Source organism: Lactuca virosa, chromosome 8 (genome assembly GCF_052849685.1).
Source record: "Lactuca virosa cultivar CGN04683 chromosome 8, Lactuca_virosa_CGN04683_v6, whole genome shotgun sequence".
NCBI classification, from domain to species: Eukaryota; Viridiplantae; Streptophyta; class Magnoliopsida; order Asterales; family Asteraceae; genus Lactuca; species Lactuca virosa.
The window spans coordinates 46,349,726-46,370,634 of NC_136433.1; the positions used below are offsets into that span (position 1 = coordinate 46,349,726).

The following is a 20,909-nucleotide window of genomic DNA, read 5'->3' on the forward strand; positions in this document are numbered from 1 at the left end:
GTGCCCCAAGTGTGACACCTCAAATGGTTCACACAACACCAAATACACTTGGAATAACTTGAGAGAAACTTGAACACTCCTTGAAATCGTCTAGCCCTCACACTCACACATTAGTGCCCGATTTCTTGAGCCATGGGATTCTTTTATATGGTGGCTATTAGGGTTACACCATGTAACTCATAACTTTACCCATTCCTTATGCTCCATGGATTTTAACCTCCATGGAGTATCCATGGGTCACCCCATGGACTTAGTCCAACATAAAGAATCTTGGATCACAAGCCCACATATATAAGAATGAATGATTTACACAATCAACCCATATATTTAATTAGTCTCCTTTTGATCACTTAATTAATTCCAAATTAATTCTTGATCAATACTAATTAAATAACCTTATTAATATATATTAGAACTTATAATATATTAACCAACCTTAAGTGTTATTTCTCTCATTATAGTCTATCCAAATGCATGATGCCATGCAACCCAAATGGACCATGCCGGGTCGGGTCAAGTCTTACCAATTATAGTTATGGACTTAGACATTAATCCAACAACTTCCTCTTAAGGCTTGGAAATCTCCCCAAAATCCCAAAGATAAGCTCCCAAATGCTCCCACTTCATACTCCAGCGAGTTTGCGGCCGTAAACGGCCTTCTATGGCGTTAAGGGAGGCTACTAGGGTTTATAATGATGTTTATATATGGAGCAAACTCCAAAATTAGGGTTTTCATTAAATAGCTCAGACTCGCCGATTCGAGCCTTCCGACTCGCCGAGTCACTTCGGATCCGCGTCCAAGATACACGACCCTACTCGACGAGTTGGACTCTTAACTCGCCGAGTCCATGCATAACATTTCCCCCAAAAGGTACTTTCTAACTAATACTCGAAACATGTGTGACAAATCACTAAGTTTTGTGCTTACGGTTTCATGTTCATGTTTCAGGTGCATCTGGTTCCAAGGGGAAGAGCTCGGGTTGATCGCATCACATCCACTGATAATTTTTCCGCATGATTACTCTGGTTTGTTATTTTTGTTTTGCGGATATACATTTTATACTATGATGGTCTTTTGAAAACAATGAAATAAATGGATTTTATTATTAAAAATGAAATTTTATCCTCTATTTTTGGGACGTTACCTTCGATTTGTAACTGGGATGTCGAGAATCACAAACAAGATGTGAATAACCATGCAAACCCGCATGACACCCTAGAAGTCGTTTATGATCCCATATTGATGTGCCGGTTAACTACATACGTTCTATCAACAACCATAAATTTCGAGTTTGTACGATTATTTATCTTTGTAGTCCCAAATTAGTGTCTCGTTGAACAACGCACACTCCACTAACAACTCACGAAGAAAAAAAATGTGCGTTTTCATGGATTAACATACAATTTCACATTTTTCCTAAATTAACCATAGTGGGATTTTTATGGAATATTTTAGTACTTTTACATTATACTTTTAATGCGATTAATGTCCTTTAAAAACCTTTCAGCTAACGACCATCCACCACACAAAGAAGCGGTGGGTGAAAAGGTGACCCATTCAACGATCATTTTATAAGCCGTTTTCTTATACCTCTCTTATATTGTGGCTTCATGAATAAGGCATACTCTTGATTTGACTGACTTTATGTTTTACATATAGTATTATAACTCTTAAGGATAAATCAATTACTTTAATTATCTTATAATTAAATAATTTTCGTTTCCTTTTATATTACTTCCTCAATTTTAAAATTAGGGTTTTATGATTATCTAAGCATTAAGGTTTGGATTTTAATCAGATAAAACAACAATGAATGAATAATAATGATCCTACAATTCGAAAAAGTTAAATAAATCCCGAAACCCTACTACATCCAAAAGCATGTCGCATCAAGATATAGTCGCGTTATGCCCTGCTATTGACAAGTTTATTTGCATCGAATACCAGTCTCATAATATGCACTAATAATTGAAAATCTTAGGCTCTGATACCACTAATGAGTTTTCTAGGTTACAATTAAAAGATTTGCATAATGGATTTTACACATAAACTCTTATGAGCACATGCAACCTAAAATATTATGACATTTTCACTATTATAACAACATACTTTATGAAACAACTTCTAAGATACTATAATTGAAATTAATAAGGTTAGAATCATACCTTTAACAACAAACAATTTATGCTATAAATCTTCTTGTAGATCTCCTTGGAAAGCTTATCTCCAATAGTGCGGTAGCATCTACTATGTCACACCCGAAACCGTAGGAAACCCTAGGAACGATATTTAAGAGAGAAGGAGATTAGAAAATCCGATTTCTGTTTATGAGGGGGTAAGGGATCAGTTTTCATAAGGGTTATGACCCTTTATATAGTTGTCAGATAACCCTGAAACCCTGAATTTGAATATTAAAATAATAGTATTTTAATCTGATTCAAAATACAGTTTCCTTGTCTGATTCAGAAGGCTTCCAGAATCCTTCCCAAGCCCCTTGAAATTGTCCAACCCTAGGAAGGATCTAGAATTGCATTCCTTGTTCAACTATTAAACAATTGTAATTTATCCATAGTACATTTTAATTATTTCTAATTAACCCAAAAATAATTCCAATTAATTGTGATTGATTCTTAATTAATTACTGACTATTTCTAGTTAATATATTAATCATATAATATATTAATAAATCATTTATCTCTCTCTTAATATTAATCCAAACCATCTTCTGGTTATGAGAGAAACCTCAAAATGACTTTACTTTTATTCGCTAAGAATATACCAATTTAGTTAAGATCTTAGGCACTTAATCCAACAATTAAATCACCAACGGAGACTCAAGGGAGATTAGAGAACCGAGAATAAACATAATTGATTTAGTTGATATTTGAGAAAAGGATTAGAGCGATTGTTAAGGTGATGAACGAAACAATATAAGATTTCATTTTGTTTTTGTTGGTGACTATCTCTCCTTGTTCCCAAGTTTAACTTAATGAGAGAAAAGAAAGGGGATTGATGGAAATGAGAAGAAAAGAAAATAATTAATGTTCATAAATTTCATTAAAAGATAGAAGTGGAAAGAAATTGAAAGAAATGGAATGAAAACTTTTCCTCCTAAATTTCTTTTCAATTTTGAATCTCAAACTCGGGAACATAAAATACAATTTCTTGTATTTTAATTTCTCTTCTTTTCTCTTTTTATTTTTTTCCACTTCTTTTCTTTTCTAAAACTCAGTAACTAGGCATAAAGTGTTACCGTCTTTCTAAATTTTTGCCCCGTTATTCTCTTTCCTAAATCCAACATGCCTTATCAATTGAAAAAAAAATTATAATTAGGTAATAACTCCTAAATCCAACATGCCTTATCTGTTGAAAAAAATTAATTATAATTAGGTATAAACTCAAATTTCAATAATCCTATAACTTTATACAGAGAGTATCCAACTTTAGACAATAAAATATAATGAGAAATTAAATATCCTTTATTTTTTATTCATACCAATTATCCTACTCATTTAAATGATGATATATGTGAAATTAGTATACTAAAATTTCATTAAATGAGCATTAAATGTTACAAATGTCATAATTTTATTAGGTAAAAATATTTATAGAAATAAAAGGTAGGATGATATTTAATTTCTCAATATAATTCATTTGAGTAACTACCAACTATGTTGCGAACAATTATGAAAATAGAAATTTTAAAATGTTTCCCGGAGTTAATTTTGGTTTTTATTTGTGATATCTCCATAAATCATGGTGTAAATTTTTTTTTTTTCGAAAGAAAATCCTTCTATAAATGTTGGAGACATAGAGCTTTAATTTAAACAAATTGATTCGGTTTTTTATTCTATTCACCATAACTCTTGATTTATTAACGCCCAAATTTGTACAACAGTTTTAGAATCTACTTTTTCTTTGAGTGGCAGAGAAATATCGGAATGAACGGCTCATTATCAAATCAATGGAAGTATTTTCTGAAATCAAATCTTTACAAAAATAAAGATTATCCAAAATCGATTTTTGCAAATGTGGATATGCTCAATCCAAACCCACGTAAACCCTATATCCATAGGGAGGTGATTCGTACACAACAGATTTTTGCCACGCACAACAATTTTTTATGAATAGATAAGTTTACCTTTTCCTCTAATTTACCATACTTTACACTTTACCCCTTGACTATATAAATATATATATTTCTACCATATATAACATTTTTTTTTTGCAAAATTTCCAAATTTCAACTCGCCGAGCTATGTCCAAAATACTTTTTGCAATGGGCTAATTCGTTCTTTTCAATATGCCAAACACATAAAAGATTTGTTGTCGTTGGAAAAATATTTTTTATGTCATTCATTAACGCCAATTCCATATCTGACATAATCACACACGGTTGATTACTATGTCCGATAATCTCCTTAAATGCACGTAATCTTGAAAGGACAATTGATTAAACGAGATCTAGTAGTTTTTTTCCATTTGCTTGAAATACCTCGTATATCTCGATATGAACCACATCTGTCATATTGCAAATAACATGTTTGTCTTGTCTTGAACCACGAATAGATATCCCATATCCTTTAGAATAATAAAACTCTCTGAACACTTTTTACTAAAGTATCACAATAGTCAAATTTCGAAGTAGTTAAATAAACTTTTTCCTCTTGCTGCATCGCAGTATTCGATTCTGTTGTCATCTATTTGATAATCACATACACATTAAGAAATTTAGTAACATATAATCACAAAACATGGATAAGCTATGTAATCAACATTCTTATAAAATCTAGAAAGCAATTAAATAAGAAGCAGATCATCATTAACTAATTACAAACCAGTTTATTTGGAACCACACTTCAAAACATATTCAATTACGTATGCTGTCAATACTAAACCCAAAACATGAAAATTATTAAAATTAATTTAATAAGAAAACCTTCAAGATTGAATGAACCAAATAAGTATGAGTAGCCTTTAACAAATAGGATGTAAAAAAATACAACGCATGCTAGCTATTATTTTTGCAAAAATATTATTTCTTCAAGGAACACCCACGTGAGACTTCACCATAAATTACACGAGCATTAACACACACACACACAGGAGCATTAACAAACAGGAGCATTAACAGGTGATAATATTGATAAAATCATTATCAGGAGCATCAGTAAACAGGAGCATTTAAATCAATACCGCAACATCTTATGTGGGTTTAGTATTGATAAAATTATCATAAGCATTAACAAGATGAAAAAAAATACTACGTATCAGAATTTAATAGGAAACGCTCAAAATTTTAGAAAAAAAAAACACAATTAGCGCATACCTGTGGAGCATGCCAGGGGCAATTGGTGAACGAATGCGATGCAGTGGAGAAATTCGGAGGCGGCTATAACTGTTGAGCAAGTCAAAGGCAGCGACGGTAGCCGATCAAGAGGGAGGCGACGACGGAAGAAGGGGGTGGGGCAATGGTTGAATATAAGAGCCGTATCTGAATCGTAGGAGTGGGAAACGTGGTGAAGGGTTTAGAATGGGAGGGGGTAGAGTGTAAAAGGAAGAAAGGGTAAAATTGTCTGTTTTTAAAATTTTATTGTGTATGGCTAAACCTTATTGTATACGAATAAGCTCCCATATCCATATCATAAAAAATCCAATAGAATTTGTTTAAAATATATTTAAAATCTATTATTAGAGTATTCGACACTATCTAAGCCGAATTTTAAAATATCTAGTTTCTAATAAATCTGACTATAAAGACCAACAATACAAAAATTAAACTTAAAGACCAACCATCTAAGCATTTTGCAAAAATTAATGTTAGAGACCAACCATATAACATTTTTATAGTTATCCTTACAATGCTACTTTTTATAAACCATTGGGAAAAACTTGAAATTTTGTCTTTATTATTATTATTATTATTATTATTATTATTTACTTATTTTTAGTGATTTTATCTTTATCCTTCAATAACTATAAAAATAAAGTCACAAACCTTTAAAAATAAACGCTCATGTAGATAGTGCTAACCTTGTGTTAGCACTTGGCCGTATAAAACTTCAGGTTTCCCCAAATTCTCTTCTTTTTGAGTCCTCACCACACTCTTCTCGGAGTTAATGATTTGATCTTCTCTTACCACAAAATGGCCGAAACTCCGTCATCGTTCCAGACGCCGCCGCCGCCGCCACCACCACCGACGCCTCCGTCAGCGCCTATTAATCCTGATCCTACACAATACTGGTGCTACCAGTGCAACAAACGGGTTCCGGTCGAAACCCTACCCGATCATCCCGATGTTATATGTTTCGAATGCAAGAATGGATTTGTTGAGTTAATCTCTGTCCATCACCCTCAAGCGCTTGAAGTAAACGATGAGGACCAACCTGCTTTCGGCAACGAGTTTCTTCAGGTCCTTAGGTTAATTGCTCAGGCTGCGCGTGATGCTGACGCGCCTCCTCTGCCTCCTTCTGACCGCGCGGATGACGACGGCGATCATCTCCAAATTGAACTGGACGGATGGGATGAAAACGATGATGACGACGACGACGATGATAACGAAGACGAAGGTGATGAAAATCATAACCATGGAGATCGAGATCGTGATGGATCTGATGACAACGAAGAGGAACAAGAGATCGTCGAAGGGGAAGATGAAGATTCCCGTAGAAGACAAAGGCGCGATGTCATCCGTCTTCGTCTCCGTGACTTTGCTACCCGAGCTTTAAGCCGTCGCAACCGGATTCTCGATTGGGCTGAGATCCTAACGGGGCTCGAAGATCACTCGATCGAGTTTAGGTTTCAACTTCCGGGAGATGGTGATGGTTACGTAGGCAATCCAGGCGATTACGTTGATGCTGCCGGATACGAAGCATTGTTGCAAAACCTAGCTGAAAGTGATAGCGGCGGGAAGAGAGGAGCTCCACCGGCGGCGAAATCTGCAGTGGAAGCGTTGCCAACCGTTGAAGTGAAGTCAACTTATATGGAAGTCTGTGCTATATGTAAAGATAAAGTGTTTAACAACGAAAAGGAGATTGTGAAGCAATTGCCTTGTGGACACATGTATCATGAAGATTGTATAGTGCCTTGGTTGGGTTCAAGGAACACTTGTCCTGTTTGTAGGTACGAGTTGCCTACAGATGATCCTGAGTATGAAGAAGATAGGAAGAAGAAATCAACCTCCATGGCTACAACAACATCAACAACATCCGGTGATGGGGTTTAAGAAATGGTATGTATGCATTTCTCGCTTATCTTGAACACAGAGTTTGTATCCCTGTTTTCGCTGTTCCTTATATGTATTCATGGTAATGATTTTATTGCTGTAAATACCAAACTTCCTTGATTTGAAGAACTCAGAGTAGCTTTTCTGTTGTATGTTTCTTCGTGCTATCTCATGTGAAATGCATACATAATAAACAAGTAACCATGGACAAAATTAAGGAACAAATCTGAAACAAAACTTAGGGGAGAAAGATTAAGGAGGAAACTCTTAATGTCACATTATGATATAAATGTTATCTGTTTGTCTTAAGTTGATCTAGTATAGTATGAATTGAGGTACAGATGATGATATGCTCTCTTGACTAATGGCTTTCATGGAACAACACAGCAGCTAACAGTTTAGGGTTTTGATATTTTGGAGTATGTTTTCTTGTTTTATAAAGAGGTTGTCTGGTTTAGAGGCTATGAGTCTGTTCTTGATGAATTTTTCCCAAATAGTTCCATTTCATCATGTTCTTGATCTTGATCTTTAGTTTCTTCACCTAATGACATAGAAATCACAATTTCTTTTTGGTCTTCTGTGGCTTCTGAGTTTTGTTCTGATGCTCTTTTTCCTCTTCAACACTCTATTTCATGTTTATTGCTTGATTAGCATTAAGAGCTTATCAAACAACCCCTAAGTGGGACTAATATCACAATTTTTTGATTTATCTCATAATTTTTTTAGTAACTTTATTAAGAAAAAACCTATTAAATTGATCATTATTTTTTTTTTAATATTAACTAATTTACATTTATTTTTGTGAAATGTTTAATAAAATTTTCTCATCTAATTTAGTATTATTTAATCGGTTAATGAGGTTTTGTTATCCGTTATGGTAAATTTTGACAGAAAAATAGAAAGTACATTACTGTTAAAAAGGAAAAATTAGAAACTACATTATTAAAAAAATAAGTTTTAATAATCATGTTTAAAAATTCGCATACTTTTTTTTATAAATATATTGAATTTGATATTCTTTAAAAATCACAAACAAATTTTATTTAACCATCAAAATAAATAAATGTTGAATATTTAATAAATGGTTTCGTTATTAATATGAACATTTAATTTACCATTTAACATTAAAGTATAGTTAAATGTTGGGTATGTTGATATCACTTCAAAAGTAAGCTTTGTATTAATATGAGCATTTTATTTACCATTTTAACATTTAAAGTAAAGCTAAATGTTTTGTAGACAAATGTTAGATTTTTACAAAATGTTTCGAGTAAAATTAAGAAAAATTAAAAATGAATAACTATTGAGATAATTTTTACCTTTTAAAAAAAAAAACCATCATAAATCTATTTCAAAAGTGATATGGGCCAAAATATACAGATTGTTAGTAGCTCTAAAAATTAAAGTATATAATTAATTTTCTAATTTTTTGGTTCTCATTTAACGTAAGACCTGTAAACCAAAAAAAAATCTCAATTTGGTTAACCAAACTGAATTTAAAAAAAAAACAAATCAATTGTGTAAGAAATTATAGACAACTATTTATTCATTTATCGTTCTTAATTTACAAACTAAATTATTGATGATGTAGAATAATTTTATTGTATTTTTTTTTTTACTTAATGATAATTCATGTATAATCAAACATCTCTATAACAACGTCGACCAGTTTTCTCTTCGTCTTCTCCAGTCTTAGATGGCAAGTTAAAAAAAATTCCAAGTCAAACAAGAGTAAATGGACGATTTTTCTAGCCTATTAATAATTACATAATACAATATCTATTGATTTATATCTTTTATTATAGTAATCATATATATGTGTCCAGCACAATGCTTGTCAGCAATTCAATGCAATTTATGAAGTTTAAAGCCTAAAACAATTGGATAAATGTGGACATTTTCTCTTATAGTGTTCATCGATTTAAAGAAGGCCTTATCTTATGTTTGGCTCGGGGTTGGCCCAACCCCAAAGGGCTGTGGGGGTGTTCAATCACACATGACCGTTAAAAATTAGGGTCTGAGTTTTAACCAATTTATATAGTTAATATAATATGTATAACCGTTTATGTAAAAATTTACCCAAACTTCATGTAGTTCAACCGATTGAAGGGAGGTGCTTATTGCTCTCGTTTTATGTAAAAATTTAACAAAATGTGTCGTATACAATGTGTCTTATATTTTCTCCTTATAAATAACCAAGGTTCGAGTCATAGCAGCCCTGTTTTGTCTGTAAGTTTTTAGACTTACCAGTTTCCTTATATTTAAAGGCTCATTTTCTATTATTTGCATAAGACATTCAAAATCATAGAAACCGACCATAAACTTTGTCTTTCATTTTGAGAGGAAACACGGACTTGTGTTTTTCCTCTTGTAATCACATTAGTTCAAAAATGTAATACATGTTTCTCCAAATGGTGGGATCAGGTGGAATAATGATTGCTTCAAATCTAATGTGTTTTCCCAAAGGGTGGGCATAATGATTTGCTTCCATTGTTGGTGAAGGCTGGATCATCCACTAGGTATCTTATGACTAAGCTTAGTGAAAGTTTGTTCAAACACCTTTATGTCATCGAGAGTGACTTCCTGGCTGCTGGCATAGCCAAGGGACACTTTACGGATGTCTACTAGGTATTGTATGAATAGCCTAGGGAAACCTCTATGGACCTACCCTAGGTATTTTGCGAATAACCTAAATGGACCAGATTGATTTTTACAGAATGTGTAAGTATGCTAAAGTTGTTAGTGCATTCAATTGACTTTGAAAACAACCATAAATGAAAGTAAGAAGAAGTATGAAAATTTTAGAAGTACGTAAATAGTAAATAACAAGGTTCGAGCTTTGCAAGGCGCGGAAAGAAACGATATCATTTCTTTTAGAAGCTATACTTCTTTAGGTTTTTTATGTTCCATGTGCATGGAACCCAGGTACCTTGGAGTGTCTCGAGCACGTGAGACCCGTTGAGATGGGCTATGATTACTTTGTAAGGACCATTAAATTTCTGACTTAACTTGCCTTGATCTTCACCTCTACTAGCTTCATTTTTTTAAAAGTACTAGGCCTTCTACCTTGTGGGCTCTCTCTTTAACATAATTGTTGTAGTACTTCTCGGTTTAGTACTTATAAGATGCTTTGTCTTAAGGCTGGTTAAATGGTATTTCGTTTGTGGCGGTCCTAGTTATGGTTCAATATGACCATAGAATACTTTGGAGCTCGTCTACCGACCTACCTTTGGCCCTTGCTAGCCTTATCTTTGATCCTTTCCAAATTGTTCTATTAGTAGCTTTTGTTTGGCTATTCGCCTGTGGATGTATTATTGAGGTGAATGCTTGTTAAATTTTCATGATGATGCACCTTTCTTTTGAAGGGGTTTCCTCTAAATTGTTTTCCGTTGTCGCTAATATGTTGTTTGTAACGTCCGTGAATTCGGGATAAGACGTTTTAAGAATTTTAAATTATAAATATTCGTTTTATCGAATAATTAAATCCTCGAATAGGATAATCGTACATAATTAAGAATCCTTCGTACGCGATACAAGTTATATAAAAGATATCTATATATTGCGTACATGTTTTATATATATATATATATATATATATATATATATATATATATATATATATATATATATATATATATATATATATATATATATATATATAACAATATTATAAAATTTAACGAATTACGTTAAATAAACGCTTAAAAATAAAAGGTTACTTAGGATAAATAATCTTAATGAAATTTGTAGTGGTCGTGATGACGATTCTGTGGGTATAAAGAACGCCAAAATCTAGCTTGTATGAAGAAGTTATGATTCTTTGAAGTTTCACGTTCAGTCTTATACGACAAAGTGTGTCATAAAAGATAAATCAGAGATAGATTTCTTATTAGCCTAAGTAATCTAAATGAAAGTCGTAGTAATCGAAATTACGAAGTGTGCATATAAAGAACGTTTAAATCTGACTTTGTATGAGGAAGTTATGATTTTTTGAAGCTTCGGTGCGACACGGTACAAAGTGTGCGACACAAAAATTGAAATTAAAAATGGTTGATTGTTAGGCAAAACAATATAAACGAGAGTTGAAGATCTCGTAAATACGAATCTGTTGATATAGAGACAGTTAAGAACAGAGTTCGTATGAAGAAATTATGAAATTTGCATGATCTTTTGCAGTGTAATCTTCATAAATTATAAAATTTAAAATAGAATGAGAATTAGTTGATGGAGTCTAAAGGAAAGTTGTAGTACTCGAAAATACCTACACGTGGGTATAAAGAACGTCGAAAACGAAGTTCGTATGCGAGAGATATGAATTTTTGAAGATCTGCAGTTTTACCTGCATTCGATGCCACGTTCAGCACCAGGTTCAATGCTTGCCGCCTACGCCACTCCGCTAAGCTTACCACTATCCTGACGCTCAGCATAGCCTCCCATGGCAACCTATAAATAAGTTGTAAGATTTGCTCATTTCTCACAACTTTGTCACCTTAAATCCTCTTCAAACTCTCCTACATTCAGAGCCCGATTCTCCTGAGTTTCCGGCTACTTTAGCGAGGCTCTGAGGCATCAAAGAGCCCAACAAAAAAAGTTAAGCTTACCGTACTTTAAGTATAACTTATATTTATGTTCGTAAATGTTATTATGAACTTATAAATAAGATTTGTCAATAATACTAGTCATTATACTGATCGATCTACTTACTTAAGTGATGTCTACGCTAGATCCGTGAGGTGTTTAAAGTGGATTTTCCAAACTGTGTATATCTATATACCAAACGGATCCTACCTCTGATAAGATTTTACATGGTTGTTCCTTATCAGCTATACGTCAGTATTCTTTTGGGATTACTGATAAATCTGATAAAAACATTATAACGACTAAACTTTATAAATAAGAACGAATACAAAAGCTTAGTAATATTCGTATTTAGGTCATTTTAATGGGAAATATGAAGTGTCAGTCAAAGAGATGACTTTCCCACGAGTCTTCCACCTATATCAGGTGAGTGCATAGTCACTTTCATTAATATGATTTTAATACAAGTATTTATTAAAACCATTAAATATCTGTTGAAAGTTTATACGTGAAATAATTGATTATTATCTGGAATATGTGTTAAACGAATATTTGATAAAATGCGTTGTTTAAACCAGATATGATTATATACATGTTAAGTGTATATATATATGATATTATTATATGATAATCTTAAGAAAATTATTGTTACTTAAAAAGATTAATGTGTATTAAATACCAGACATTTTGTGTTAGATATATATACTGAATTATGACAATGTTATCTGAATATGGTTAGTATTGGAAATTGATTTCAGGGATTATAGTGTAACGCCCCGATCCTGATACGCATTTAATCTAGACAAAACTTCAAAAATGGTCCCTGTGGTTCCCGAAAATCTGAAGTTTGGTCCCTAATTTCCAAAAACCTCACGGATGGTCCCTATGGTTTCAAAACTTTTAATATTTAGTCCTTCCGCCTGACTCCATCAGTTTTCTACCGTTAAGTGAGGGGCATTTTCGTCATTTCAATACCCAGGGACCATTTATGAGCTTTTCTCTTATTATCTTAATTTTTTTATTAAAAAAATGAAAAAATGAAAGAAAGTTAATCTCTCTCTCTCTCTCTCTCTCTCTCTCTCTCTCTCTCTCTCTCTCGATAAGAAGCATCACCCCAATTACCCCTGAACCATTTTCTGCCCTCATTCATTTCTTCTTCTCTGATCGACAAATGCCAAATTCCATTTCTTCACAATCTACATCAGGTAGGGAGCTTCAATTCCAAATCCTATTTCAATTCTTCTTCACAATATACATTTCATAGCATTATATATGTTCTTTCTCACTCACATATCACTAGATTTCCATTTTCTTTACAGTGAGTGAGTGAAAGAGAGACAAAATAGCAGGAGGAGAACGTCTGTACACCGCTTTGCTTTTGGTCCTATCGTTGATTCTCTTGATCGCATTCACCGATTTTGCTCAGGTAACTTCCATTATGTATAAACCAGGTCGAATTAGCTTCGTTTTCCGGCGATCTAGCATACCTAACAGTTTTCAAATGCATTAACGATGATGAATTTTGTCTGCATAACTATGAATCGAACTGATTCATTGATTGGATTTGTTGTACAGATTGTAAACCCAAATGTACATATCGATGCTCTGCAACATCACACAAGAAGCCATGGAGGGGAGGTGGAGAGGTTGGTAAAAAAACGGAGAAGAAAGGGAGGGAAAGAGCAGATCGGAAACAACACAACAGGTGGGGGTTCGTGGGTTTGCTCAGCAACCGAGGGGAGGTGGAGAGGTTGACAACCGATTTTTCCGGTGGGCTCTCTTCCTCGATTGTTAGCTTATCTCACCAGAGTTGTGGCTTCGAGGGAAAGAAGGGGTCGAGCAAAACAACAATAAAGGGTGTCTGGGGTGATGCTTCTTAATAGAGAGAGAGAGACCATTTACATATTAAATTTCATTTTTTATTTTTATTTAAAATAAGAGAAAACCTCATAAATGGTCCCTGGGTATTGAAATGACGAAAATACCCCTCACTTAACGGTAGAAAGCTGATGGAGTTAGGCGGAAGGACTAAACATTAAAAGTTTTGAAACCACAAGGACTATCCGTGAGGTTTTTGTAAATTAAGGACCAAACTTCAGATTTTCGGAAACCACAGGGACCATTTTTGAAGTTTTGTCTTTAATCTATTAAAGTATTCATTTTGTAAGAGCTACCCGACGAGTTGGTAGCCCTAACTCGTCAAGTAGATGCCAGCTTGGTCGCGGGGTTTAAGTGATCTACTCGACGAGTCGAAGCCTGGACTCGACGAGTAGGTCCATCAGGAGGAAACCCTAATATTTAGGGTTTGCACCCTATTTAAACATCATATCTGGCCTCCACCCCAGCCTCTATCACCTCCAAACCCTAGTCTCGAAACCCTAATCCACCTTGAGTGATTTGGAGCTATTGCTTGCCATTTTGAGTGTTATTTGTGCCTTTTGAAGCTTGTGGAAGAAGAAGAAGTTAGAAGGCTCAAAGGGGAAGAAGTAGATCTAGGAACTACACTCCATTTACTGCATATTCTGGTAATCAAGCCCCTAACTTGATCCTTCTTCTCTTAGATCTATTTGTTTTCATTTTAAGAAGGATTTGGTTCAAGAACCTTAGTCCTTGGGATTGGGATGTCCCAAGTGATGTACATCTCAGATCTGGGGTCTAGGAAGGGTTCCATGTCATAAAGGTGCAAACTTTATGACCATGGAGACCCCATGCAAGCTTATATGCAAGAACATGGCCTTTTTAGCTCAAAAAGGCCATGCCTGGGAGGAAAGCTCGGGACTTTATGTGTCCTACAGATGATAAGAGCCTAGATCTATTATATTATGCCTTAGCTTAGGGTATTATGGCTTGTGGACCAAAATTATGTCTTAAAGAAGTTAGGGTTTGGGTTAAACCCATTAGGAAGGACTAAGGACGGGTAAAGTTGGAAACTTTACCCTTAAGAGTGTATTTCCAGTATGTAGATGGAGTTTGGAACATAGATCTGAATGGTAGGAGCTTAATCCATTGAGATGGCTCAATCAGACAGGGGAACTCGACGAATCTAGGGAAGGACTCGACGAGTTGAAGCGGGTTGTCCCGATCATTATAACAGCAAGAACTTGACAAGTCTGTTAAGGGACTCGATGAGTTGACTCAGTTGACCACGAGTTTAAGCATTCATGGACTCGCCGAGTTGGGAGATAAATCGACGAGTTGGGTTGATTGGGAGTTGACCTTGACTCTGACTTTGACTTTGATCATGGGTAAAATGGTCATTTTACCCTAAGGAGGATTAGCAGATTCTGATTAAGTGTTATTATGGAATTGATAGTCGGAGAGTCACCGGAGCAGAAGACAGGGATTCCTCACTCGAGTTTTCAGCATTCAGTTTTGCGAGGTGAGTTTCCTTCAGTAGGAACGAGTCTACGGCACCAAGGTCGGCCCGTATATGCGATATGTTAGTAGCTGAGTGTGGGTGGGGCCCGAATCTCGTAGTAGCTTAGAGTGGGCGGGGCTCGATTCTCATAGTATTATTTGAGTATAAATATGTGATTGTTTGGTAGATATACTTGTTGTCTGTGTGATACTTGTATGCATGTTAGTAGCGGAGTGTGGGCGGGGCCCGAATCTCCTAGACAATGGAGTGTGGGCGGGGCCCGAATCTCCTAGACAACGTAGTGTGGGCGGGGCCCGAATCTCGTAGACAACGGAGTGTGGGTGGGGCCCGAATCTCCATGAGAGTGGGCGGGGCCCGTATCTCCTAGTTGCATGATATTTGTATGGTATATGTGGTAGTTTGGGGAACTCACTAAGCTTCATTCTTACAGTTTTCAGTTTTGGTTTCAGCTACTTCCACTAGCAAGGGGAAGGGCTCGGGATGATCGCATGCCACACACTACAGCTTCAGCCTGGGATGTTTAGACTCTGATATTTTCGTATGATTTTGATACAATATTTTGACACGATGTTTTGAGATACACGATTTATGGTTTTCTTTATGATGATGGATGACTTATGGATTTATTATAAATGATTTTAAAAAGAAATTTTTGGTCTGTATTTTTGGGATGTTTCATATAGTCTCATATAGTTTTAAAGTAAGACGTATAAAGGATTTTTAAATCATGTTAGGTTGGATAAAAGTGTAGTCCTATATTGTATTGTGATAGTATGGTATAAACAAGAAAACAGTTTTAAAAGATGATTATAAGCATTATAGTCTTGCCTAGTGATGAAATAAGACTTATAATGAATGTTTAGTTAGAGTTAAAAGAGTATTAGTTATACCATGTAGTGTAAAGATATCACATAGGCAGGAAATTTGTGTTGATTATGAATATTGTACTCTTGTTTAGTTATACCCAAAGACCTGAAGAGGATGCTTAGTTCAATTAAGTTTAGGTATTGGATAGCATCATATTAAGTGTATACGTGAGATGAGAACGGAGAGTAGAACTCAGTTCAATGATATTGGTGAAGTGGTGGGGTACGGGTGCATACTAGAGTACTATATTAGTATTCCCTTTCCTTTGAGACAGTTAGATAGGGTGCGTATGTATTATACCATTGCAAGGTATGTTTGAGTCATCTAACAGAGTATAAATGATCATCCCTGACCAAACTCAGTCTTGTAGTGTTAATGAATCATACTAATCCAATGAAAAGGGATCGTAGGTTTATTCGCGTACTCTATCCTTCCCATGGTTGCCTTTATTGACTAACTCCTGATGACAAGGAATCCCTAAAGCAGTATAGTCAACACGTTGCTTACAATGATCCTTCAGGATAGATCTTATAAGATCACTATTATAGAATTAATATTTGAGGATCGATGAGATGGGTAACTAAGGGAAAAATGTCTTATAGATATTTATACTATGTTGTTAGATAACAGTTGGTTTTGTAGGTTTAATGATTATAGGTTATTATAATAATAACATTGTGGGGCTGAAAACCCTATGTATCTCACCAGGATTCCCAACCTAACCCACTCAATTTAGATGTATCACAGGTAGTGGAGTTAAGACTGTTAGAGACTTGAATAGGGTGTTGAGGGATTAAATAGAATATCTGCAATAGTGTTCAGGACCGTAGGTCTTTATGTTGTAACATATGTTGTGTATTGAGTATGATATCCTTAGAGTTTTTTTTATTTTGAAAAATTTACTCAAGATATTTTAATAAAACGAAGCAATTTCCGAAAAATGTTTTATTATAATGGGATTTTCTGCAAACAAAGATGTTATGGTTTTTGAAAGCGTAAAGAATTTTTTTTTCTTTTTTTAGGTTATAGAAAATAGGGGATGTCACAGTGTTGGCATGTCAAACTTGTTGAATATGTTTTTATGTTTTTCTATACGAACTTTATAACTTTTTTTCCTAGATTGTTGCTAGTGGCTCTATCTCCACCCACTTTGTGAAATAACCGGTTGCTACTATCAAGAATTTTACATTTCTTCGTGCTTCTCTAAAAACTCATTATTGATGAAATGGACAAGGGCTAGAGATGTTGATCATTTTCGTTGCTGGGAGATCGGGTATTAGGGTATGTTATTGATATTATATGAACCTTTTGGTTAGTTCCTCGACTTTGTATATTGTCGACCAAAATAACCCAAATGGTTTATCTTCTTACCAAACATTTTCTTCCCATAGTGAGATCCATAAATCCCTTCATGATTTTCCTTAAGGATATAATCGGCTTCTTTATGACCCATACAACACAATCATGTCATTAAATGTCATATCTTATAAAACACTCATTATCAGATGTTGAAGTGTGTCGTTGAATCTGACCTTCCTAGTTTCTGCCTTATCTTAGGTTAGAGTGCCATGGGCTAAGTAATCATGGATAAAAGTCATCCATGTGTCCTACTATGGGGTAGTGTTGATGTTATTAATTTTTTTTTACATTGTATTGCGTTCTTATAAGACTTCTACCAACAATTATTGCATGAATCAGGGGTAGTACTTGTTGAACGGGTTGATCAATTATATTTAGACCTCGTAGTGCTCAATTGACCACGAAGTAAATGTGAATATGTTTTTTGCATTAGATGCATGTGAAAGATAAACTATTAGTGTCTCCCAAAGAATTGGGCAAGCTAGAGTTGGGAGTTGCATGAGTGTAGTGAAGGCTTCCTCGGCGTTTTATGTCAGGAAAAAAAATCTTTTTTTTATCAATACATACTTTGAGGATTTTTTGAAAGGTAGTGATTTCTCTGCAGGCTTATCAAAGAATCTAAGATTTTCAGTTTATCATTCAAACCTTGTATCTCTTTTAAAGTTTTTGGAGAACGTAACTTTGCCAACACTTCCACTTTGGTGAGGTTGGCCTGGATTCCCTTGTTTGGTGACTAATTGTGTAACATCCGGAGTCCCAGGTACATCATTTTGGTTATTTATGTTTGAAGTTTATAGTATGACTCGACGAGTTGGTGCAACAACTCGCCGAGTAGTATCGCAAATGGCCACGTGGGTTTAATGACCTACTCGACGAGTCCGAGAGGCGACTCGCCGAGTAGGCGTTGGGATGAGAAACCCTAAATCCCCGGGTTTGGGGCCTATTTAAACGCACTTATAGCCTCATTTGCGGCTACCCTTCCTTGAGAGCAAACCCTAAACGACCTTTGAGCCTAGAGAGAGAGAGAGAGAGAGAGTGATTTGCTAATTGTGAGTGTTTGGTGCATTTTGTGAAGAGAATAGAAGATTTCCAAGTCAAGGGACAAGAGGGTGCTACTAAATATGAGGTTGTTTCTCTTCAGAGCTTCTGGGAAAGGTATAAAGCTTGCACCTTTCTCATTATTTTGTATAGATCTCATGATTTGTGAATCCAGGGTTTTTCCACCCAAATATGAGGACTTTGAGTGTTCCATGCTCATTGAGAGGGTTGAACTTCAGATATGGACCATGTGAGGCCCCTAGAGTCCAAAAGTCCCTGCTTTATCCAACCATAATAATGATCTTGAGTGAAAAACCCTTTTTGGGGTATGATTTGGCATTTTAAGCTCAAAGTGCCATGCATGAACGTAAAGCCTGTGACTTTACGTGATAGATGAGCCTTTGGAGTATAGATCCAGAATTTGGGGAGGTTCTCTGCTTTGAAAACGACCGAATGAGAGATGAGTATGAATGGACTCGCCAAGTCAAGAAGCCGACTCGACGAGTCGGATGGGGTTGTCCCGATGGTTTTGATCGCGCAGCAACTCAGCGAATTGACGGGTCAACTCGGCGAGTTGAGCCAGACTTTTGAGTGATTCTGTGAATGGCGAGCAGACTTGTCGAGTCCCATGAGTGCACTCGACGAGTAGGGTCAACATGGACTGTTGACTTGGGTTTGACTTCTGTTGACTTAGGGTTTGGTCAACCCTGTCTTTGGGAAACCATGAAGGGGTAAAATGGTCTTTCCTACTTCAAGAGAGAGAGAGATAACTTAGTGAAATGTGCAATATTAAGAGTTAAATAGATATACTTATCTTATGTGATTAGGAGGAGGCTAGACTGGTGATTTGTGTGCGAGAGTAATCATTCACCCAGCTTACTTACGAGGTGAGTCTTCTCACTATACTTACCAAGAGTGGTAGCTTTACGTGATTGAGCTGATTATGTGTTTATCTGTGCATTGTTATATTCTACATTATGTCTTGTGATTATTGTTGCTATGAGTTTACTGAGTTAGAATCAGAGGATTTCACTGAGACACATTGATCGGAGGGTCTTACAGAGTTATAGCCTCGAGTGGCTAACGTGCTATATGTGGTATTTTGGGGAACTCACTAAGCTTTATGCTTACCATGTTATGTGTTTCAGGTACCTCCGATGATCGCGGGAAGGCCCCAGCTTGATTGTACACACACACTCGTTTGGGAATATATTTTGGAAGATCCTGGTTTATGTGATAAACAATTTTTGATAAATAAATTGTACCAATGTTGATACTTGAGATTTTCGGAAATTATGATATGTGAATTTTATGTTCAAAAATGAAAATTTTGATTTGAAAATTTTGGTGTTACAAGTTGGTATCAGAGCCTTGGTTTGAGGGATTCGGATGCACCTCCGGGTGTGTTTGGACTCAAACTGAGGATTTGAGAATAATTTTCAAAAGAAATGATTTTTCTAAAATGAGAAAGAGCTTCAAGAGAAAACGAGTTGGAGCGGTGTGTACGATCAGCCAGAGCCCGAAGGTGATTTCTCAAGATACCCTTAATTTGTGTTATGAGATATTTATGAAATATTCTGTTAGGGTTACATGATAGAAATTTGGCTAGGTATTTCATATTCTAGGGCTAGAGCTGCCTGATTTGTGATGCCTTAGCTTAGGAGATGTTCTTGATTAGTGTTACCTGCTATTCACTCTGAGTATGTTCTGAGTTTTAAATCAAGAGATAATCTAGGAATAGATACCTAGATGAGTTTGAGAGGAATCTTCTGAGAGAGTAGTCTATGGATCGTGAGATGTATAGTATTTGTGAATTAGAATCCTATGAGGAGGACTTCGGATGACTGCGGACTTGGTGTGGAAGGTAGTATTGGGCCCGTACTACTGAAAGCACCAGATCTGCAGGCAGCTTAAGTACAAATCCGTAGGGTGCTAAGGAGCGAGTGAGCGAGTGCGAGTATACTCGAGCGAGATTCTGATGATTTTGTGTTGTGTTTCAGAGACATCATGGTGGGTACACGCCACAACCCCAGGAGCAGTGGGACTAGTGATGATGAGCTTCGTAGGATGATTCACGAGGAGGTGGCCGCAGCTATTCGAGCGGAGATTCCGGAGATGTTTGGGTCTATTAAGACCACTTTGATTGAGACTTTTGATGAGCGGTATGATGCTGTTACCGAGGCAGCCGCTGCTGTTGGGTTTTTGTTATAATACAACATCCTATGGTGCACATACAACCCTAAATACCTTGGATCTATGTTTTCACTAATTATACATGCAAATGGTTTCCAAGGTATTGAACCTATAGCTAGCATGCAATTGTCATACAAACTACATAAAATACTAGATAGTGTAACATACCTTTTTGTGTGGCTGGAAGTCTTGATGTATTTGGCCTTAAAAACTTAGCCCCAATAGTGTGGAAGCCTCAAATGAAGTCACAACACATCAAAGACAAAGGT

At 35.5% G+C, this 20,909-nt stretch overlaps 1 pseudogene; it reads left to right on the plus strand.

The window, feature by feature from the left end:
- The first annotated feature begins 6,006 nt into the window (after positions 1 to 6,006).
- LOC145133540 (E3 ubiquitin-protein ligase CIP8 pseudogene) lies at positions 6,007 to 7,378 on the plus strand (annotated as a pseudogene).
- The last annotated feature ends 13,531 nt before the right edge of the window (positions 7,379 to 20,909 follow it).